We start from the raw sequence: 24,346 nt of genomic DNA on the forward strand, positions 1-24,346 counted from the left end.
GCATGTTGTGAGCAAGTCCAAGCCATGCAGGGAAGCCCCCTGGAGGTGTCCAGCTATATATAGCCCCCCAAAGGTCTCAGCCAGCAGCCCGCATCAACCGTCAAAGTTGTGAGTGGATGCGCCTCCAGACGGCCTCAAACCACCCCAGCCAATGCACATCATGCAGCAGACACAGGCCATCCCCAAACTCCTACTCCTGAGTTGTTTTATGCCGGTTGGTGTTGGAGTGATTTGTGCCTGGAATATCTTCCTTTCTTCCTCACTGCTCTCCAGCTCCCCTTCCTTCCCTCTTTTGCTCTCCTGGTCCTTCCAGCATTATGAACTCAACCCCCCTTATTGAACCCCTATTGAAACACCTAGGTTGCTTTTCTTTTCCTGGCTGACTCCTGTTCGTCTATCCCCCGATTCTTCTTTGCTAACAGAACCCTAGTTTGTGCAGAATCTGGGGGCAGCCATGTACCTAATGAGGGGGCTGGGGGCTCTGTCAACCTCAGAGACTGAATCTTGATTAGACAAAGGCAACTGGGATTGCCATCACCTTGACAGGGATTGGCTGGCTCCGTTCTGGACAACGGACACGGGGAATGTCTGCCAGGGGACGGGGTTTCTGGGAAGACAAGAATGGAGGCCACCTCTTCCAGCTTTGGATATGGTTGTAGGAGGGCATGATGCTGCCGCTACAGCCATCATCGTGCAGACACCCACATACTGAGGGCGGCAGGGCAGCAAGATGGGTCTTCAGTGGCTCCTCTGACCTGTGGAATGAATGACCCCTGGGTACCCCTACCTCCATTCTCTCTGTTCAGTTGTGTATTAGGTATTCCTTACTGCTCCTTCCTCAGGGCCTCTGCCCTTACAGCTCCCTCTGCCTGGGGTGCCGCCATCCACACCCCACACATCCGCATGGCCCTCTGCTCAGATGTCGCCTTCCTGAGACCTCTCGAAAAACAAACAAACAAAACCACACCCCTTTACAGCCCTCCCATTTCTCTTCCCTGCACTGTGTTTATTATCTGTCTCTGCCACTGAAACATAAACCCTCCTGAGAGCAGAGAGCTTTCTTTACTATGTACCCTCAGTGTCTAGAACTGGGCTTGATGTGTATCGCCTGTGATCAATAAATATTTGTCCAATTCATGCCATGCGAATGCTTTGAGTTCTTTTTGTTGGACTTTGTATTACGTTCAGCCAAAAGCAAATGGTTCCTGCCCTCCCCCCACCCCCATCTTCACCTCACAGCTAAATCCTTTGGGTCCGATGCTTGCTCTAAAATGACACTCACAGGGCACCTGGGGGGGGCTCAGTCAATTAAGCCTCCCACTTCTGCTCAGATCATGACCTTGCAGTTCACAAGTTCAAGCCCCGAGTTGGACTCTGGGCTGACAGCCCAGAGCCTGGAACCTGCTTCGGATTCTGTGTCTCCTTCTCTCTCTGTTCCTCCTCTACTCACACTCTCTCTCAAAAAGAAATAAACATTAAAAAATAAAGAAATGCAGATTCACAGGTCCTACTCCAGATTACACTTAGATAAGATAAGATGTAAAATAAAAAATAAAATAAAATTCGGGGCGCCTGGGTGGCTCAGTCGGTTAAGCGTCCGACTTCGGCTCAGGTCATGATCTCGCGGTCCGTGAGTTCGAGCCCCGCGTCGGGCTCTGTGCTGACAGCTCAGAGCTGGAGCCTGCTTCAGATTCTGTGTCTCCCTCTCTCTCTGACCCTCCCCCGTTCATGCTCTGTCTCTCTCTGTCTCAAAAATAAATAAACATTAAAAAATAATAATAAATAAAATAAAATAAAATAAAAACACTCACTCCAGACTGAGCATTTGCTCTCACGCCCACCTTGGCTGCTAGACAGTGTCATCTGTAGGTCCCCTCGGGTCCCAGAATCCCCAGAGGAGAGAGAGTAGACCACATCAAGGCCCTGTTTGAGGCTTCGGAAGTCAGAAGAAGGAAACCCAAGCCACTTGGTATTGTGGGATGCGGTTCATTCAGATTTGGTTACAGAGGGGAGGCTGAACCCAGATAGAAGAGGGCCCCTGGTGGGGATAGAATGGGCTGCTCTACAAGCCTGGGAAGGGGGTGTATTTGGTCCTGAAGCCCCATCTCAGCTGCCCAGGACTTTGCTAAACCCTAAAGAGGAAGACAGAAGGGGCTGTTTCCCAATGTTCAGGAAAACAGACACAGCCCTAGTCTAAGGGAATGGCCAGGTGTTGGAGACCCCCTAGTTTGAGGAAAGAGGCTTAGTCTTTGCACACCCCTCCCCCCCCCCCCCCCCATATGAAGATTGTGTGTCCGCAGAGGCCTCTCTAGTCTGAGGTCTGAGAAGTACAGCCTAGTAGGAGGGAGGAGCTGCATCCTTTGGGACCCTGGTGTTAAGCAAGAGGACTTGCCTTGGGGAAGCCCTTAGTCTGAGGGAGGAGGCTCAGTCCTTCTGACTTTTCTCACCGGAAGCTTCCAGGCCTAGAAACGTGGAAGGGGAGGGGAGCCAGGGCGCCCTCTAGCGAGGTGGGAAGCAAGCGGGGTTGAGTGGCTGCCGGGCGAGGGTGGTGGAGGGTTAGGGTGGAGGCGGGACTGCTCAGGAGAGGGCCAGGAAGCCCAGGGCCACCAGCAGCACGGACCGGGCGAGGGGGAGGCCAGGCGGCGCGCCAGAGGGGCACTCGGATTCCAGGATGGCGCGCCGGGTGGTGCTGCAGTGGGGCTGGTGGGCCAGCCGGTGGCCGGGGAACGTCAGCAGCGCCTTGGCGGTGGCGGCGGAGACCCCGCACAGGTTTTGGGAGCCGCAGCCGCGCAGGGTCACGTTCTGGCTGCCTGCGGGGACGCGGGTGAGGACGCAGGTGAGGATGAGCGGGCAGGTGTCCTCCGTGCCCGTGCCCACGTGCGCCTGCCACCGCGAGTCACCCCGGCCACCCCCCTCCCATCCCCGCGCCCGGGCTTCCGGGCTCCCAGAATAAGCCCACTTCCCGGCAACTCCCTCCAGCCCCCTGGGATCTGCCTGCGTCGCCAGGGTTTCCTAAAAGACCAGACTGTCACATCCGACAGGACACATGGCAGCGGGCCAGCCCTGAGGGATGACAGACCCTCGGATCCATGTCTTTGGGGAAAACTCACCGGAAATGTTGGGATCCTCAACCTGGGGTCTGGGCTGTGCCTTTCATTGTTTTTTTTTTTTTTCCATTTTTAAAAATTATTTTAACTTTATTTATTTATTTTGAGAGAGAGAGAGAGAGAGAGAGAGAGCGAGTGGGCATGCAGGCAGAGAGAGGAAGAGAGAGAGTCCCAAGCAGGCTCTGCACTGTCAGCACAGAGCCAGATGCGGGGCTGGAACCCACAAACTGTGAGATCATGACCTGAGCGGAAATCAAGAGTCAGCCGCTCAACTGACTGAGCCCCCCAGGGGCCCCATTAAGTCTTTCTCTTTTAAAGAAATGTCTGGAGGGGCGCCTGGGTGGCTCGTTGGGTTGAGCATGGGACTTCGGCTCAGGTCATGAGCTCATGGTTCAGTGCGTGAGTGACCCGTTAGCCTCCCAGCACAGTCTGTGTTTTGTCTCAGGGTGCCCTGAACTGGAGTATATTTCCTCACAGAGAGCCATGACGGTCTTAGATTCACTGAAATGCCGTATATAGCGCTTACTGTCTCGAATTTTCAATCCAGTAGCCACTAGCCCCATATGGCTGTTGAGCGCTAGACATGTGGCCGGTTTGAACCGAAACGTGCTGTGAATATAAAATCCACACCAGATTCCAAAGGCTTAGTAGCCAAAAAAAAAAAGAATGTAACCTGTCTCATTTATAATTTCTTACATCGATCGCATCGCGTGTTGCAATGACAGCCATTGAATACGGTGGGGTGCACAAAAAAATATTACCAAATTAATGTCATCTCTGACTCGTTACTTTTTAATGTGGCTACTCGGAAAATTTAAATGCTACACGTGGCTTACCCCGTATTCCTTTTGGACAGCACTCATCCAGAAGTCTCATGGATTATCTTATTTAATTCCCACAACAGTCTTCTTTAAAAGTTTATTTTTGAGAGAGAGAGCTCGTACGTGCGGCCCGGAGGATCCCAAGCAGGCTCCCGCTGACAGCAGCGAGCCCAAGGCGGGGCTCCCACCCACAAGCTGAGCCGTGAGAGCATGAGCCGAGCCACCCAGGTGCCCCTAATTCCCATAGCCGTCCTATAAGTTAGAGACCCCAAACCCAAGCAATGCCCGAATCCAAAACCTGTGCACTCAGGCTTACTCACGGGCCCACGCATGCACGTACACACGTGTATATTACCTTCTATAGACAGCAGGTCCAGCTGGACACATTCAGTCTCCCCGATGGGACACTGCACGTAGAAGGAGGAATTGCAGGGCCCCGGGTGGCCGTTAGGACATGTAGGACACAGGAACCCGCTCAGGGGGTGTGAGTCTGGCACCCCTTCTGTAAAGGGGAGGCTGACAGTCAGGACCTCTCAGGACCTCCAGGACCCTCTGTGCACTTACAGGCCCTCCCGCAGGGGCATGACCTTATTGACATTTGCCCAATTAGCTGGGGTCAGGGTGACTTCAGGCAGCCCGGCTGCGGAACTGGGCGGGGGGGGGGGGGGGGGGGGCTCCCGCCTGCCTGCCTTCCTCGACTCAGGACAAACTCTCCTCCAGAGCACCCCACCACTTCCGTGGCCACCCCCTGACTGCTTTCCGGTGGCGGCGGCATACCGGGAGGAGTGAGTGCTTGGCAGTTGCCTTGGCAACAGGTGGAGTTGATCTGGAAGGCAAAGTCCACGCTGGAGGTGAAGGCAGAGACAGAGCTGCCAAATAGGCAGTCCCTGAGGGCCACACAGGAGCCGCTTCTCCAGACGACAGAGTCACCTTTCCCTAAGGCTGAGAGATGTGGGGGGCAGGCTTACGGGAAAGGCAACCATAAGCCACCCCCTCACTGGAAGCTCCCAAATCCCTCTGGGTGCCGTTTTTGACATTCACTTCGCCTGACGGTCCGCCCTAATACACTCAAAGCCTGTCACCGGTCATCAAGACACACGGCTCAAAAGCCTTCCTTCCTCCGCCTTGTCCAGTTAGGGCTCCAATGAACAGGACGTCTCTGTACCTGTGATGTCTCCCAACCTGTCTATGATAACCTCGCGAGCTTAGCCAGAAAGTTCTCAAGGATCCTAGAACTGTTCACATGGCACACTAACCTTACCAACCCCACTTACGTAGCTAAAAGACAGAGAAAAGCAGGTTTCCAGTTCAACGCCCCTTCCCAATGACCGAAGGGTCTAGTTTTTCCCTTTATGGGGCAGACGGACAGGGGCCTTAGCAGGCTCCTTGCCCAGAATGTTGACGTAGAAACCAAGATGGCTGCAACGGTCTCTCCCACCCCACATGCATCTCTGTATCTTCACTTACCACACCCACATCAAGAGGTGGAATCCGTTTCCTCACCCCTTAACCCGGAGCTGGCCTTGTGACTTGCTCTGATCAATAGACCCGTGGCAGGAGCGACACAGTGTCAGTTCTGGGCTCCTCTCTTACGAAGCCCGTGGCTTCTACCTCTTGCTTCTCGGAAGCCAGCCACCATTTTGGAAAGAGGCTCAGCAAGGCCACTGATGATAGACCACACGGACAGAGGCCCCGGAAAGCAGGAGGCCGTACTGAACATTCCAGCCCCAGCCGGGTTCCCAGCGGAATGCAGCCCCAGGGGGAACCTCACCCCTTGGAGGAGGAGACCTGCCCAGCTGGGCCTCGTCAACGCACAGAATAGTGAGAAGTAATAAAGCATGGTTTTTTTGTAGCCACAACGCGTTGTTTTTCCTTGCGCCCTCCCCACCCCCCCAAAAAAACCCACCTAATAAAAAATGTACCCTCCTAGGCCTTTGTAAGTGTACTATGAGTGGTATTAACTATATTTACATTGTTAGGTAACAGGTCTCTAGAACGCTTTCGTTTTGCAATACTAAAAACTAGCACCATTCTGTTATTTTGACTACTCTAGGGTGTCTCTTATAAGAGGAGTCACGCTGTATTTGTCCTTTTGTGTCTCATTAAGCCACTCTATCTTAAGCTGATTTGTTATTCAGCAATAAGTACCTATAACAAATGTGGCATCACGTCTTTTTTTTTAACATTTCATTTACTTAAAAATTGTTATTAATGTTTATTTATTTTTGAGACAGAGAGACAGGGACAGAGCATGAGCAGGGAAGAGACAGAGAGAGACAGAGACACAGAATCCAAAGCGGTCTCCAGGTTCTGAGCTGGAAACACAGAGCCTGACACAGGGCTCGAACTCACGGAGCGTGAGATCATGACCTGAGCTGAAGTCGGACGCTTGGCCCACTGAGCCACCCAGGCCCCCCCGTGTGACATCACAGCTTCAATTCACATACTCTGCTGCAACCAGCCTCTGTCCTCCACCGCCAGGAAAAGGCCGCCATGGCCGGAGTCAGGGCGGCAAACACGGAGGGCAAGGAGAGATCTTGGTGAACCTCGTTTCTGCCACCCCCACCCAATCTTGTCTCCGGGGACACTCACCTAGGATGCCTGCTGTCTGAAGGCAGTAGTTCCGATCTGCTGGGCAGAGGACAGTGTCACAACTATTGAGTCCTGAGCAGGTGACACAGACAGTGGTCCTATCCGTGGTCAGAGACGTGTTTGCAGGGGGACCTAGAGAGAAAGGAAGATGAGCAGGCTGGAGAGCAACCTGTGTGTGTGTGTGTGTGTGTGTGTGTGTGTGTGCGCGTGTGTGTGTGTGTATTTCTGGGCACGTCAGCGTATGTGCACCTCTACAATGATGTAGTTTGTGTGCCCAAGCCTGTTTCCCTGTGTACACACGGGGCTGTGTGTGCCTGTGTTGAACTCTGTTTGTTTTGGAACCGTCGGCAGAGGGTGGGGACGTTTGTGTGTGGCATCCCTGTGTGAGAAGGTGTCTACACCTCTGCGTGAACAGAGCACATGTTTATGTGTATATACAAAAGGCTGATTTTGTGGGTCTGGATGTGTCTGTGTTCCCAGCAAGGTTTAGGGTGCTTGGATATATATCTGGAGTACAGATGTGAATGTCTGTGAATGTTAGAGTGTTTCGGCACGTCTGTGTATATTTTGTACTTTCGTATATTTGTGTGTTGGTGCCTGTCCACACACACGGATCTGACAACTGACGAGCCGCCCTGCATGGATCTGTTACACGTCCAGAGGGACTGTATATGCAAAAATTCCATGTCTTGTGTTCCAGTTGTTGGCTAGCCTACTTAGTCCTTTCTCCTTCCATATTTTTTTTAAAGTTTATTTATTTTTGAGAGAGAGAGAGAGAGATAGAAACAGAGCACAAGCAAGGGAGGGGCAGAGAGAGAGGGGGACACAGAATCTGAAGCAGGCTCCAGGCTCTGAGCTGTCAGCACAGAGCCCAACGATGCGGGGCTCGAACTCAGGAACCGTGAGATCATGACCTGAGCTGAAGTTGGATGCTCAACCGACTGAGCCACCCAGGCACCCCTCTCCTTCCATATTATAAATTTTGAGCTCCTGGGTCTTTTTCTTTCCTCTATTGTGATCATTCATTGAACCCACTGTTTAATTTTTTAAAGTAAAACTCCCCCAGGGGCGCCTGGGTGGCTCAGTCAGTTCAGTGCCCGACTCTCGTTTCGGCTCAGGTCATGATCTCACGGTTGGTGGGAATGAGCCCTTCGTCGAGCTCCACACTGAGCGTGGAACCTGCTTAAGATTGAGGCTTCCACATCCCTGGAGCCGAGGGAAGGCCGCTCTACCCACATTTGAAAATTGCCTCTCTCACCTCTGAAACGTCTGTGATTCTGTTCTGTTGTCTCGCTTAAAAAAAGCTGTTGCCCTGGTCAGTGCTATCTCAATTAGCATCTCTCTTTTCTGGAAGACAAAACTTATTGTCCTTGTTCTTTGTTAGGCCAGAAGAAGACTTTTGGCAAACCTGTCTTCTTACACAAGCAAGGAAGTGAAGGAAAGAAAGAAAGAGACTTCTTATTTCAACAGAGTTTGTATCTCTAATCTCATTTACGTGACAGGATGCTTGTGTTTAGAAATGTGTGCTCCTCTGTACGTGTGTTTGGGGTGCTGGGATACAGATGGAGAGGATTGTGGATGTGTGGGTGTGTGCCAGTTGGATTTTCTGCTTCTAGGAGTGTTAACTGATGTGTGGGTCCGCACGCGTGCGTGTGCACACATGCGCGTCTGTGAGCTTATAAGGGTAACTGCATTCCCTGAGAGCATATTGGGAGGGGGAGGGGATACCCTGGAAACACATAGGATTGGGAAGGGCATGTGGGGTCTAGGAAGGGCAGAGAAAGTAGAATCTCAGGAAGTCAGAGTTCAAAGTACCTGGCAGGGTGGGCCTAACCACATAGTTGCATTCAGGCTGGCTGACGAGACGAAATCCAGACGCTTCTGGGCCCAGGGTGGTGTTCACTTGCAGGTGGCAGACATTTGGGGTAGCACAGCCCTTCAGGATTTGGGGACCCCCTGCAGAAACAGGGGGAAGCGGCAGGGGGAGACTCAAAGCCACAGCCTTCCCACCTTGCTGACTTTCTCTAGGTCTGAAAGTTCCCATCTCTGTTGACAGTTCTATATGATTCATTGTCAAATCTGCCTGGTCATTTCGTACAACATTTTGATGCCTGCTCGTTTTTGTGATTCTAATTTTATTCTTTCAGATATACCACATATGGTTACGTTCTGTAGCTGATCATTACAATAGCTCCTCGTGAGTCGAATCTCGCGTTTGTTGCTTTTGCTCTCACTCATGGTAGCTTGTTCCCTTGTGCGTTTTGTGAGCTCTGATTGTGAGCTCATATTTGGTTGCTGTTGATCTTGGGGGGGGGCGGGGTATCCGGAGGGCTTTTCGGGTGGAGAGGATTTGCCTTTGCTTGTACTGAAAACTAGGAGGTACTACCAACCTGGGATCATTTCAGTCTCCTTCCGAGGTTTCCCGCTTATGTGGAGCTCTAAGAGTCAGCTCCCCAGCCATGCCACGGACCCAAGACCTAGTCACCCAAAGCAGGGTGTCATCAGCATTTGCTCCCGGGGCCACTCTGCCTTTTATGTTTGCTTACTGCTCTTGTTCTGAATTCTGCTCACATTTTTATTTTGTTTGGGGATCCTTGGAAATTTCCCTAACTTCCTATAAGCCCCCCCAAAGCATGGAGAAATAATTTTGTACATCTAGTTCGTCTGTAAATAATGGCATACCAAGAGGGATGATAATGGGAACAGGCTATAAGGGGTGTATTGTCCATAGAACATTTATTTATTTATTTATTTATTTATTTATTTATTTATAATTGTTTATTTATTTTTGAGAAGGAGAGAGAGAGTGCAAGCAGGAGAGGGGCAGAGAGAGAGAGCGAGACACAGAATCCAAAGCAGGCTCCAGGCTCTGAGCTGTCAGCACAGAGCCTGACGCCGGGCTCGAACTCATGAACCGCAAGATCGTGACCTGAGCTGAAGTTGGATGCTGGGTTGGATGCAGGAGCCCCTCTGTAGAGCACTTAAAAACAATAATAAAACTGACTAGGGGAGCCTGGCCGGCTCAGTCTGTAGAGCATGGGACTCTTGATATTGGGGAGCTGAGTTTAACCTCCACGGTAGGCGTAGAGCTTACTTTAAAAAAAAATGGGGCACCTGGGTGGCTCAGTTGGTTAAGCATCCGACTTGTGATTTCAACTCAGGTCATGATCTCACAGTTTGTGCGATCAAGCCTTGTGTTGGGCTCTGCACTGACAGTGCAGAGCCTGCTTGGAATTCTCTCTCCCTCTCTTTCTGCCCCTCCCTCGCTCAAGCTCTCTCTCTCTCAAAATAAATAAATAAGCATTTAAAATAATAATAATAATAATTATTATTATTATATAATAATAATTATTTTTATTATTATTATAGTAAAACTGACTAAACATCAATCTGATTCTTTTTATCACCCTATTCCAGCATTTCCAAACAATGGCAGTGATAAAGTACCCCTCCCCCCAGGGCGGACCACTCCCACCACTCATGTCCCCCCTCCCTTACCTCACACCTTCCCAGTATGCCACTGTTTGTAGCAGGAAGACCTTTCAGAGGTCCAGTCTACCAGGAGCAGAAGCCCGGACTGTTCCTTCCTGTCGATTTGTTTGCCTAATAGTTAGACTATGTTCTGTTCTAAGCCTTTTGCTCAAAAAGCCTCTGCTCCAACCGTTTGCAAACGCATAGGGGTGATTTTAAAATACACCTGCAAATTCTTTGACACATCAAGAAGTGAGGGTACTAGGCTTCCTCCTCTTGAAACTGATGAGGGAAACAAAGGCAAGAGAAATGTAGCTTAAATTAAATCTCCTCACAGCTTGTAGCCCACTGATAGACACCTGAAACATGCCATGTGACTTTCCTCAAGGAACTCATGGCTGCCTTAGTGCCTTCATGTTTACATTTTAACCTTATCTTGGGGCGTCTGGGTTGCTCAGTTGGTTGAGCACTGACTTTGGCTCAGGTCATGATCTCACAGTTCATGAGTTCAAGCCCGGCATCGGGCTGTGTGCTGACAGCTCGGAGCCTGGAGCCTGCCTCGGATTCTGTGTCTCCCTCTCTCTCTGCTCCTCCCCTGCTTGTGCTCTGTCTCTCTGTCTCTCTCTGTCTCAAAAATAAATAATAATAATAAACATTAAAAAAAAAAAGTAACCTTAACTTAATAGCAGCTAGCCCCTCAAGGTCCTGGAAGCCATGCTTCCAAATTCCTTAGAGACTTACTTTTCTTCTATACCCCTCCCTTCACAGACATAAAAATATAAAATCAGTCACCCCAGTGCAGCTCTTCCTGCCCACGGGTCCTGTCCCTGTGCTTTAATAAAATCACCTTTTTGCACCAAAGACATCTTAAGGATTCTTTCTTAGCCGTTTGCTCAAGAACCACATCAAAACCAGATGGACTTTTGTGATCGTTTGAACCAACAAAGCATGGTAAAATGACATCATGTGACCTCCAAGGCTAGCTCATGTAAAAGTGGGCAGCTGCCATTTTGTTTGCTGGAATACTCGCCCTTAAAATCTTCAGTCACCATGCAAAGGTGGTGGCAACCATGATGTGGGGAAGCCCAATCTAACCAACGTGGAGCAACAACATAGAGAGGCCCTAAGATTATGTGAAGAGAGAGAGAGAGAGAGAGAGAGAGATGCCTAACTAGCCCCAGCCCCTGCCCTGTTTGCTGAGCTAGTCAGTACTGAGATCTTCAGCCAGCATATAATGAGCCCTGAGGCGGCCATGCTGTGAGGAAGCCGAGTCTAACCAATGTGGAAAACCTACCCTGGAAAGGCCCAGAGTCTACGTGTGTGAGATGCTCAGCAAACCCCCAGTTGCCCGGTTCCAGCTCCGGCCACACTCTGTGATCCCGTGAGAGACTCAGAACCATCTGGGTGGGCCTTCCACAATTCCCAACCCACAGAAACTGTAAGAGTTAACAAAATGGGGCACCTGGGTGGCTCAGTGGGTTAAGCATCTGGCTTTGGCTCAGGTCATGATGATCTCATGGCTCGTGAGTTCAAGCCCCATGTCGGGCTCTATGCTGTCAAAGTTGAGCCTGCTTCAAATCCTCTGTCCCCCCCGCCCCGCCCCTCCCCTGCTCTCTCTGTCTCTCTCAAACATAAATCAACATTAAAAAAAAGAGTTAATAAAACGATGGCTATTTTTTTAAGCTGCTACATTTGTGAGCGATTTGCTAATAGCAACAGGTGACCAGAACACCATGCAAATGAACCTCAACACTCGTTTGTGTGTGTCGGAGGCAGGCCCACCACACAAGCGCCTCCAGAAAGGAAGGAACTCTTACCTCCATTCCATGTCCCGTTGAGGGTGAGACACATAGTCTGGTCCCCTGTGCAGTTCATGACCGAAAGGGAGTCACAGGAGGCTGACTTGTCCCCAGAACAGTAGGGACATTGCACTCCATTGAGCTGGGCTTCGGACCCTGCCTCTGGGAGGAGTGGGTGTGGTTGGTGCGGGGTGAAGGCTGAGAAACACGCCCCCCCCACCCGCCTTCCCCCACCAGCCCTCTGTTCCCGCCACCCCCCTCCCAACCACAATCCAGAGCATTTCCTCCAAAGTGGGACCAGCCTGGTCTCAGCCACCTCCTTCCAAACCGTGAAGATATACTCTGAAGAGCAGCAGACAGAGCCGAAGGTGGGGCCACCCCACACCAGTGCTTCGTCCTAAAACCTTCGGGCTAGATCCTGTGGGTTCCTTTACTCATTCCATAAACATTTCTTGAGCACCCACTGTGCCAGGCACCGTTCTGGAGACCCAGTCCTGACCGCACAGGGAAAAGCCCTCCCTTGAACCCATTTAATTCCAAAAGTGATTAAAAAGTAACCCTGAGGGGCACCTGGGTGGCTCAGTCGGTTAGCTGTCTGACTCCGGCCCTGGTCATGATCTCACAGTTTGTGAGTTCAAGCCCTGCATGGGGTTCTGTGCTGACAGCTCAGAGCCGGGAGCCTGTTTTGGATCCTGTGTCTCCCTCTCTCTCTCTTCCCCTCCCCCACTCATTCTCTCTCCCTCTCTCTCTCTCTCAAAATTAAAATAAACTTAAAAAAAAAACTAATCCTGAAAAAAAGATTAATCCTGTTATTTTAGGTTTTAAGATACTGTGTTCTAGCCTCCGGGCTCTTTACCATTTGATCAATTTCAGAGCTTTCTTAGAGGTCTGAAACATTTAAGAGGAAGCTGCTTAAGCAGATTTTTTTCCTGAGTCAAAGCTAAGCCATGACTCGTTCTAAATGTGATTTATGTTGCACTATTGGCAAATACTGAAAAGTAGACCAAAGAAAACATGACCACAGAACTGTGTTGGCTAATACGTGGCCTCTGTGCACCTGTAGCTGCTGAGCTCTTGAAACGTGGCCAGTTCCCCTCGTGCGCTGTTGGTGGGAACATAAACTGGGGCAGCCACTGTGGAAAACAGTATGGAGGTTCCTCAAAAAATTAAAAGTAGAAATACCATGTGATCCAGAGATTTGACTACTGGGTATTTACCCAAAGAAAGCAAAAACGCTAATTTGAAAAGATAGTGGTACCCCTATGTTTATTGCAGCATTATTTACAAAGGTCAAGATATGGAGACAAGCCAAGTATCCATCCATAGATGAATGGATAAAGAGGGTGTGGCATATATATATGGCTAACAAAGGGGAAATGGGGGTGCCTGGGTGGCTCAGTCAGTTGGGCAACCGACTCTTGATCTTGGCTCAGGTCATGATCACAGGGTCATGGGATCAAGGCCCACATTGGGCTGTGTGCTAAGCCCAGAGCCTGCTTGGGATTCATTCTCTCTCTCTCTCTCTCTCTCTCTCCATCTTCCCCTCTCCCCAGCTTGTGCTCTCTCTCTCCCTCTCTAAAACAAAAAATATATAAATAAATAATAAATAAATTTTTAAAAGGGGGGGGTGGGTGGAGGGTGTAAAATGGGTGAAGGGGAGTGAGAGATTGAAAAAAAAGAAACGGGGGCACCTGCGTGGCTCAGTTGGTTAAGCGTCCAACTTTGGCTCAGGTCATGATATCAGAGTTTGTGAGTTCAAGCCCGGCGTCGGGCTCTGTACTGACAGCTCAGAGCCTGGAGCCTGCTTCAGATTCTGTGTCTCCCTCTCTCGGCCCCTCCCCTATTCGCACTCTGTCTCTCTCTCTCAAAAATAAATAAACGTTAAAAAAAAAAAATGTGGTAGGTTCCCTTTGAGATGTGCTGTGAGTATAAAATAACCCTAGGGGCGCCTGGGTGGCGCAGTCGGTTAAGCGTCCGACTTCAGCCAGGTCACGATCTCGCGGTCCGTGAGTTCGAGCCCCCCGTCAGGCTCTGGGCTGATGGCTCGGAGCCTGGAGCCTGTTTCTGATTCTGTGTCTCCCTCTCTCTCTGCCCCTCCCCCGTTCATGCTCTGTCTCTCTCTGTCCCAAAAATAAATAAATAAATAAATAAATAAATAAACGTTGGGAAAAAATAAATAAAATAACCTTAGATTTCAGAAGCTTAGTTTGAAAAAATAAAATACCTCATCAATAATTTTATATTGATTATGTAAAATCAATATGCTTTTTAAATTTTTATTTATTTTTGAGAGAGAGAGTAAGCCAGGGAGAGAGACAGAGAGAGAGAGAGAGACACACACAGAATCCGAAGCCAGCTCCAGGCTCCGAGCTGTCCGCACAGAGCCTGACGCAAGGCTCGAACTCATGAACCATGAGATCATGACCTGAGCCAGAGTCAGATGCTTAACTGACTGAGCCACCCAGGCTCCCCATGATTTTTAAAATTCAAAAATCGTTACATGTCGAAATAATATTTTAGACATGTTACCTTAAATGAGATACATTATTAGAATTAATTTTGCCTGGTTTCTTGCACTTTTTCACGTGGCTACTAGCAAAGCTTTCATTCCATCTGTGGTTCCCATCACATTTCTCCTGGGGCTGCTGTAGATTGCCCACCAGCAGACAATTACTCCAAGTATTTCAAGACAGTCCCTTTGATCTTTCTCCACACACAGGAATGTTTGTTTAACACAGTTATAATCATAATTGGCATTTACAGGCTGAATGGCGTGCCCACCTCTCAGCTTGGGACGGGTTGTTTTATTTGGGGAGAAGTAACAATTTTTAGGAGGAGTCAAACCCCAGTTGTTTGAAAGTCTGGCTCTTAGCCCCCGAGGTGGAGCTGTCCGGGGTCTCCCCGTGGCTACACCTGCCAAATACAAATTCCCTCTTTGGAAAAATAACCAAGCAACAAAGTGATCTTTATCACTGCTCAGAGCCAGGTCTGGAGGAAGGCCAGCGAGGAGGCGCTCACTGTCAAGGGCGCACAAGTGCAGAGTCAGCGCCCGGAAGTAAATGCCTCCTTAAAATTCGCACCCTGGGGCCTCGCTGGCCTCACCCTAGAACCGGGCCCATCGCTACCTGTACATTTCTTGCTCTGCTTGGCTAACCCTCAAGGGGAGCTTCTCTCCCAAGGAGAAATAAAATTCTGGGGCTCCTCTCCAGCCGCCCGATAACTCAGTGAGTGCAACTACAATTTCCGTAGTGCCTGCTACCTGCCAGCCTTGTGCTCCAAAGCACCCCCTGCAAAGCCTCTTTCACACCCATTTTTCCGGAGGAGAATACTGAGGTCAGCCAGGCAGAGCTGGCAAGCAAGGCCAAGTCCCCACAACACCCCACCTGGCGGCCCGACCCCCAAGTGCTGCCAACAAACCTTGTCGGGTGGCCCTGCCGCAGCCGTTTACACAGCAGTCTGTGCTGACCCAGAGGCTCGAGTGGGGGCCGTAGGTCAGGGTGTAGACACCTTCTCGGCATTCCGAGACTACACACGACCCGTTCCTGATGAGGGTCCCATTTTCTAGGGGTAGACGTTGAGGAGGGGGAGATTAGGGACTCTCACCGCCCTCCCCGGACCTCTGTCCCCTCTGTAGCAATCCCCAGAGGTCAGTCTGGGACCTCAGCTGGGATTGAAGCCACCCCACCCCCCTTCCCCAGCAGCACCGAGCTGAGCGAGTCAAAACTTTGCGACCTTCAGTCCCAGGGTGGTTCTTCCACGCCCCTCTCCCCCCACCCCGTGCCCACCCGCTTTGTTGGGCCTCCGCCCAGCCCCCGTCTGGTCCCCCACCCAGCTGCATCTGGCCAAACACGCAGGCTTCCTTGGTGGGAGGACAGGTCATCTCGGTGCAGTTTCCCAGAAAAGAGCAGACTGGACACGTCTTGGAGGTCCCTGTGGGGAGAGAGGAGTGATCAGACCCTGTAATTTGAGGAGAGAACACAGGCGTGTGCACACACACAGGGTTCACGAATAGAATTAAGGGGGGGCGCCTGGGTGGTTCAGTCGGCTAAGCGTCTGACTCTGGATTTCAGCTCAGGTCGTGACCCCGCGGCTCATGGGTTCGAGCCCCATGCCGGGCTCCGTGCTGACAGTGCAAAGCCTGCTTGCGATTCTCTCTCCCCTCTCTCTCTGCCGCTTGCTCATCGGGGCGCCTGGGTGGCTCAGTCGGTTAATCGTCCGACTTCAGCCAGGTCACGATCTCGCGGTCCGTGAGTTCGAGCCCCGCGTCGGGCTCTGGGCTGATGGCTCAGAGCCTGGAGCCTGCTTCCGATTCTGTGTCTCCCTCTCTCTCTGCCCCTCCCCCGTTCATGCTCTGTCTCTCTCTGTCTCAAAAATAAATAAACGTTAAAAAAAAATTTATAAAAAAAAAAAACTAAATAAACTTTCAAAAAATTGGATTAAGGGCTGGGGGTGGGGCACAGGGAACGGCTGTTGGGAGATCAAGGAACATTTTCCCGGAGGGTGTGTCACTGGCGTTCAGGACGGCAAAACGGCAAAAAGTTTGGAGGCAGAAATCAGCGTCTCCAAGCTGAAGATGCTATTGATCCCCATCTGATCTACCAGCTCTCGCCAGGCAACTCTCTCCAAACACCTCCATCGGGAGCCCACAGTTGAACGTATAAAAGTAGAATGTCCCATTGGGCGCCTGGGTGGCTCCCTCGGTTAAGCATCTGACTGGTTTCGGCTCAGGTCGTGATCTCACGGTTCGTGGGTTCAAGCCTCGCACCAGGCTCCACACTGATAGTGTGGACTTGGGATTCTCTCTCTCCCTCTCTCTCTCTCTCTCTGCCCTTCCCCACTCGTGCTCTCTTTCTCTCTCTCACTCTCAAAATAAATAAATAAACTTTAAAGAAAAAAATTTTTAAATGGAATGAATGTCCCTTCTTAGTGTAGGTTGGGGAGAATTGTATCCGTCCAGGAAGCCGTCTCCTTCTCCTTCTTCTTCTTCTTCTTTTTTAATGTTTATTTATTCTTGAAAGAGAGAGAGACAGAGCACGAGCAGGGGAGGGGCACAGAGAAGGAGACACAGAATCCGAAGCAGGTTCCAGACTCCGAGCTGTCAGCACACAGCCCAACTCGGGGCTCAGACTCAGGAACTTCAAGATCATGACTTGAGCCGAAGTCGGACACTTAACCGACTGAGCCACCCAGGCGCCCCACGGCAGCCTTCTTCTTCACCTGCAGAGAGGCACCTGGGGCTCTTCCGAGAATCCACAGGCTCGAAGTAGCCCGGTCTGAAGACTGCAAACCGTGCCTCATACCTGCCTCTTATACATGAATAGGAGAGGAGACAGAACACAGATGGGTTTAGAGTCTCACTCGGGGTCACACAGTGCGATCTTGGCTAAGTGCGGGGCCACTTAATCCCCAACCTGGGCCCAAGGCGCAGGTTTAGAACCAAAGAGGAGACAGGCAGACAAGATAAAGGAATGATAATAACTGCTCCTGGGGCGCCTGGGCGGGGCTCAGGAGGTTGAGTATCTGACTCTTGGTTTCCACCCAGGTCATGATCTCACAGTTTGTGGTTTCGAGTCCCACATCAGGCTCCGCGCTGACAGTGTGGAGCCTGCTTGGGATTCTCTCCCTCTCTCCCTCTCTCTCTGCCCCTCCCCATTCTCAAAATAAATTAAAAAAAAAAAAAAAAAAGAAAAAGAAAAAAGAGAATTAAGGTCACAAAGCTAAGAACAGGCAGAGCCAAGATGTGAACCCTGGCAGGCTGGCTCCAGAACTATGTTCTTAAACACAGTTCAGCTGCCTCTGCTAGACAAAAAGCCGAGGGAGAGAAGGAGCCGGACCCCAGATTCTGAAGCTGGATTCCCACCCCGCACGTGAACACGGACTGTCTCTCTCGCTCTTTCTTTCGTTCCTGCTCTCAGGGACCACACGTAAAGTGCCTACCTGCTGGGGTGGCCAGCGCTCCCAAGAGCGCCAGACTGGTGAGGAGCTGGAGCATGATCCAGGCTGGAGGGGAGGAAGCAGGACACAGGTGACCTGGCCTTTTATGCAAGGGCTAGACTGGCAGACCTAGAAGAGAGAGAGCAAACAGGTGAGGGAGATAGCGGCCCCACCCTCCATCCTGGCCACTGGGACACCTGGCGGGGGGGGGGGGCAGGCAGGGGCGTTAGGGAGGAGCATGGAGATGGGGAAACTGAGTCCTGAGAGGCAAGAGGGAGAAAGAGTCATGAGGCCAAAGAAAGAAGGGCATGCTGGCATTACCATTGCTATTATGAACGCGTTCCTGATCATTCCATAGAGACGTTAGCTCACTGAATCCCTACCATAGTCTACAAGCCATTACCCTTAATCCTAGAAGGGATACAGTATTCCGATATTTGACCGTCTATCGGTACAGGTCAGCCTCTGTGACAGTAACCACGAGGCCTGCTGGCCTCCACAGACCTGGTGTTGCTAGAACATGGGGGTGCCCGGGAGGACCCGGGCATGCCACAGGGGCGCTCGGGGTCTCGGGACAGCTAGCAGATTTCTACCAACCAAATCTGGAAGTATTTCCACAGTTTGACGGCTGGTACAGTTTAAATGAGCCCCGAATTTCCCGCACTTTATAGGGAAAGAAAGTAAGTCTCAGAGCCATTAAGGCCCTCCTCCAGAGTCACCAAGCGAGGACATTGGCATAACCAGGATCTGAACACAGGCCTCTCTGACCTGACTGCTGAGCCTCATGGAGAGGGAAGAGGGAAGACAGCCCCCCACCCTCACCTAGAAAATGGCCTGCCTCAGCCGGATGAGGCCTGCATTTCTCTTCTGCCCCTGCCTCTGACTGGGCAGCCTTGATTTGCACATCTGTTTAATGGGAATAAGGTCGATCTCAAGGACCCCACAAGAGGCCCGCAGCCCTAATGCTTGGTCTCTGTCAGTCACCTCTTCATTGCTTCGCCTCCCCACCTGCCTCTCCTTTGACTTATATGTCTGGGGATATCTCGTCCTTGGTTTCAGTCCTCAGTGTGTCCGTCCACTAAATTGGCACACTCCACCCTCTCCTGCTGATGCTGGGCACATGGTGGCCATGTTCCCATTGGGAGGATTCTGCTAGCGATGTTCCGGCTCTAAGGAAAGCACACACGCTTCCAGAAGAGCATGAGCACTTTGGATCCAGATGGCCTGGGTTCAAATTCCCGTCCTGCCGCTTCAAGCTCAGTGGCCTCGGGCAAGTCACGTCACCTGCCAGGGCCTCAGTTCCTCTTTTCTCAGATGAGGACAGGAGAGGGGCACTTGGGTGGCTCAGTCCGTTGGGCACCTGACTCTTGATCTTGGCTCAGGTCATGATCTCATTGTTTGTGGGATCGAGCCCCAGGTCAAGCTCTGCGCTGACAGCTCGGAGCCTGTTTGGGATTCTCTCTCTCTCTCCCTCTCTCTCTGCTCCTCCCCTGCTCACACTCTCTCTCTCTTTCAAAATAAATAAATATTAAAAAAAAAAAAAAAAGGAGAGGAGGGGGACCTATGTCAAGGCCTGCCATGAGGGATTAAATGAGTCAATGTACGTAGAACACTGAGGACAGTAGGTACTGTGTATTGTCATCATCATTTAGCAGTGTGCCCTACAAGGCTGGGGCTGGCCTCTCCCCTTGGCTCAGAGGAGAGATCCCAAACAAGAAAAAGAGCCAGTCCAAGGTCAGCCGCAGGCCTGTTGGGCTCCCCAGAGTCCAGGCGGGGCCCTCAATCAGCGGGTATAATCAAGGAGCTTGAGGGGCGCCTGGGTGGCTCAGTCGGTTCAGCGTCCGACTTTGGCTCAGGTCATGAAGTCACGGTTCGTGAGTTTGAGCCCCAAGTCGGGCTGTGTGCCGACAGCTCGGGGCCTGGAGCCTGCTTCGGATTCTGTGACTCCCTCTCTCTCTCTGCCCCTCTCCCACTCACACTCTGTCTCTCCCTCAAAAATAAATAAACATTAAAAAATTAAAAAAAAAAAAAAAAAGCAGCTTGGGCCTAAGGGAGGAGGGAGACTGACAGGGTGCTGTGGCAGGGAGAAGCTTCTGGAGGAGGTCCACCGACTTCTCAGTGGACCCAGAACCCTTTGGTCCAGGAGAAGTGGGAAGAAGGGAGAACAGGTGCCCCAGTCTGGAGTCTGGAGTCTGGAGTCCGGGAGGAGGGACTTTTGTCCCTCTGGTGCTTTGTGACTACAAACCTATCTCCTATCTCCTCAAAGGTTAGCTGATAACTCAGGCTCCGCAAACGGGCCTGGAGTTGCACAAACACGAGGTAAAGTGTGTGAAGGACAGGCAGGCAGGCAAAGGACATGTTCTTGCCCTTACTTTGAAACCTGGAGGTGAGGGGCACCTGGGGGGCTCCGTCAGTTGAGCACCCGACTCTTGATTTCGGCTCAGGCCATGATCTCACGGGTCGTGGGGTGGACCCCCACATCGGGCTCTGTGTCGGCAATGCGGAGCCTGCTTAGGATTCTCTCTTTCTCCCCCTCTCTCTGCCCCTCCCCCACTCACACACGCACTCTCTCTCTCTCAATATAAATAAATAAACTTTAAAAATATATATATATTCAAAAAAAATGAAACCCAGAGGCGAGGGGACATAGGAGGAATTATGTAATGTCCACACAAGCCTGTGGACCCACGCACACCCCCCTTCAATGCTCAAACCACGGAGTAAACGGAAGCACCGTCCCGTCCCTAAAATTCTCCACCTGAAAATAATGTAACCAGAGTTACAGCTTCTTCTTTCCTTCTTTTCTTCCATTCGATAAGTGGACCTTCGTACAGTTCTGTATTTTCCCTCAGTTTGGGAATTTCCCTCAGTTTGTTGCAGCAAAGAACTTTGCACCACGATCGTTTCACACACGCGCCAAGCTCCCCCATGCGGTAAGTGGTTTGTGTCAAAAGGTTTGTCTCCATTTGTCATTTTGAGAACAATTGCAAAATCACCCTTCCTGGGATTGTACCAATTTATGCTCACACCAGCTGCGTCAGGGAGTGTCGGCTTCCGCACAGATTCACCGACTCTGTGTATCATCACTCAGTTTTATTTTTGCCAGCGTGTAGGGGAAAGGGCCGTGGCAGGAGGGAAATGACCATGAACTCTGAGTCTACCTGGGCGGCTCCGTCCGTTAAGCGTCCGACGTCGGCTCAGGTCACGATCTCGCAGTTTGTGGGTTCGAGCCCTACGTCGGGCTCTGTGGTGTGAGTTCAGAGCCCGGAGCCTGCTTCGGAGTCTGTGTCTCCCTCTTCGTCTCTCTCTCAAAAATAAATAAACATTAAAAAAGAGAGAGAGAGAGAGAGAGAGAGAGAGATGGAGTCTACCGTATGCTAATGGGAATTTAAATAAAAACTTGAAAAAAAAAAAGAGAGAGAGAGAGATGGAGTCTATCTCCCTCTCGTCCACTCTGAGCCAATCTCAGAACTTGCTTTGACCATAGAAGGTGGCAGAAGCCATGTTGCATGAGTTGAGTCTTGGCCTCGGGAGAGTTTGCAGCTTCTGTTGTCACCGTCTTGCTGCTGCGACCCCTTTGCCACTGTACGAAAGAGCTCCCCTCCTGCAAGGGCAGAGACCACTCAGAGGAAGGCTCCGGGCCTCCCAGCCTGCCCAGCGAGGACCTACGAGTGAGGCCATCCAAGACCAGTCAGGCCTGGCCGAGCCAGCCCGGACCAGCTGGGCCCGGCCAACCCGCAGAGCCTTCGAGTATAACATGTGCTGTTTTAAGCCGCCACATTTTGGGGTGGTGCAACACAGCAAAGGGGTGGTGCAACACAGCAAAAGCGAACAGATGCGAATCGCATGATAGTATCGCTTTCATGCTTCCTCTCCGGTCCTCTGCTAATTATCTGTTGGTTCTTGGGAGCCCTGTTAGTTTCCTGAGGTTGCGGCAACCAGGAGCCTGGGACAGGATGACTCAGAATCACAGAAGTGCCCTGCCGACCCTGCATCGGGCTCCGCACGGAGCCTGCTTGGGATTCTCTCTCCCTCTGTCTCTCTACCCCTCCCCCACTCGCTCTCTATCTCTCTTCCCCCCCCCCCCCGCCAAAAAAATAATTAAAAAAAAAAAAAAGTGCCAGGACTAACTGCTGTAGCCCTAGAGGGCATTACTCTTAATTCAGGAAAAAAAAAAAAAAAAAAAAAAAAAAGAACAACAGAAATGCACAAAAGAACAACAGAAATGTGCTGTCTCACAATTCTAGAGGCTGGAAACTGAAATTGGAAACCCAAAAGCAAGGTGCTAGCAGGCCTGCTTACTCTGAAACCCTCTTGGGTGAGTCCTTCCTGCCTCTTGCCAGCTTCTATTGGTTTGCTGGCAATCTTTGGTATTCCTTGGTTGGCAGCTCCCTGACTCCAGTCTCTGCTCCCTTTATCCCATGGCCTTCTCCCTGTGTCTCTGTCTTCATGTGATGATCTTCCCATGAAGACACCAGCCGCTTTGGATTAGGGGCCCCGCCTCCTCCCCTATGACACCATCTTAACAAATTACATCAACAACAGCCCTATTTCCAAATAAGGTCACACTCTGAGTACTAGAAGTTAGGATTTCAACAGATCTCTTTCTTTCTTTATGGGGGGAGGGGGACTGGAGAGGCCAAGGAAGGAAGACACTGTCAACCCTCAATCAGGGCTCTTTATCTATTAGCAACATTAGCCCTTGAAGTACAATGATTACTTCCGCTGTTCCAACTTAGTGGTGTTACTTGAGCGGCAAGGTGCTAGACATGGGGGAATTGTCTTTGTTGCACTAACTCGGCAGATCTTTTCTCCCCTCCCCAAGTCAGCCCTGCCCCAGAAGCCAGGGGAAGGCGCGGCCAAGAACACCAGTGGAGGACCGATGGAAAGAGGCTGGGGGCTTCTGGCTCCTGGTTCTTGTCCCCTCCCAGAGCGGCAACGTTCACCGTGATGGTTTTGCACGTGGGCCCTGGAGCCAGGCAGCTTGGGTCCAAATCCTGACTCTGTGCCCACAGGCCATTACAGGCAAGTGACAGCCTCTGGTATTAGTTTCCTGTTGGCTCTGTAACAAATTAGCATCAATTTAGCAGCTTAAAACAACAGAAATGTACTCTCTTACAGCCCTGGAGATCTGAAATCGAAAACCAGTCTTAAAGGGACAAAATCAAGCCCGTTGAGTGTCTGACTCTTGATTTCAGCTCAGGTCATGATCTTGTGGGTTCGTGAGATCGATCCCCGTGTTGGGCTCTGTGTTGATGGTACAGGGCCTGCTTGGGATTCTCTCTCTCCCTCTCCCTCTGCCTCTCCCCTGCTCATGCTCTCTAAATGAATGAATGAATGAATGAATGAATAAATAATTACCAGCAGCAAAGTGTCTTTTCTCTCTGACCCTGCTTTCCTCCCCCTCTGTGTATAGTCAAACGTGCATGTGCCTCCCTCTGTAAGGACACTTGTGATTACATCAAGGGCCCACGAGGGTCATCTAGATAATGTTTCCATTTTGAGATCCTTAACTTAATCACATCTGCAAAGACCCCTTTTCCCAAGACAGTAACACTCACAGATTCCAGGGTTTAGGACCCGGAGATTATTGGCTGCCATTATTCAGCCAATCATGCCTTTTTATTTATTTATTTATTTATTTATTTATTTATTTATTTATTTATTAAAAAAAATTTTTTAACATTTATTTTTTTTTTTTTTTAATTTTTTTTTTCAACGTTGATTTATTTTTGGGACAGAGAGAGACAGAGCATGAACGGGGGAGGGTCAGAGAGAGAGAGGGAGACACAGAATCGGAAACAGGCTCCAGGCTCTGAGCCATCATGAGCCATCAGCCCAGAGCCTGACGCGGGGCTCGAACTCACGGACCGTGAGATCGTGACCTGGCTGAAGTCGGACGCTTAACCGACTGCGCCACCCAGGCGCCCCTAACATTTATTTATTTTTGAGAGACAGAGAGAGACAGAGCATGAGCAGGGGAGGGGCAGGGAGAGAGGGAGACACACAGAATCCGAAGCAGGCTCCAGGCTCCGAGGCATCAGCACAGAGCCTGACGCAGGGCTCGAACTCACGAACCACGAGATCGTGACCTGAGCCAAAGTCGGACGCTTAATGGATTGAGCCACCCAGGCGCCCCCAATCATGCCTTTTTAAACTTTAGTTCCCCCAACTACAAAACAGGATCCTGTGAGGATTCACCAAGTTATAAAGATGAAGTCCTCAGTGGGGCTCCTGGGTGGCTCGGTCGGTTAAGCGTCCAACTTCGGCTCACGTCATGATCTTGCAGTTTGTGGGTTCAAGCCCCGCATCGGGCTCTGTGCTGGAAGCTTGGATCCTGGAGCCTGTTTCGGATTCTGTGTCTCCCTCCTTCTCTCTGCCCCTCCCCTGCTCACGCTCTGTCTCTCTCTCTCTCTCTCTCAAAAATAAATACACATTAACATTTCTTTTAAATAAATAAAAAATAAATAAACATTAGAACGATTTTTTTAAATAAATAAAGTCTCTCCTTTATGCCTCAGTTTCTCTGCCTGGAAAATGGGGAAAGAGGGGTGTGGAGTTCAGGAGTTTCCCAGCTCTTTCGCTTCCTGGGGTGGGTGGGTGGGTGGCGTTCCTCTTTCTT

At 50.8% G+C, this 24,346-nt stretch overlaps 1 long non-coding RNA gene across 1 annotated transcript; it reads right to left on the reverse strand.

Annotated features, from left to right (window-relative positions):
* Positions 1–1,970: 1,970 nt before the first annotated feature.
* Positions 1,971–4,869, reverse strand: LOC123578839. Its single transcript, XR_006702530.1, has 3 exons — positions 4,706–4,869; positions 4,284–4,430; positions 1,971–2,810 (listed from the first exon to the last, which is right to left on the reverse strand). It is a non-coding gene; the product is annotated as an uncharacterized LOC123578839 (long non-coding RNA).
* Positions 4,870–24,346: the final 19,477 nt, after the last annotated feature.

Source organism: Leopardus geoffroyi, chromosome E2 (assembly GCF_018350155.1).
Source record: "Leopardus geoffroyi isolate Oge1 chromosome E2, O.geoffroyi_Oge1_pat1.0, whole genome shotgun sequence".
Classification (NCBI taxonomy): Eukaryota; Metazoa; Chordata; class Mammalia; order Carnivora; family Felidae; genus Leopardus; species Leopardus geoffroyi.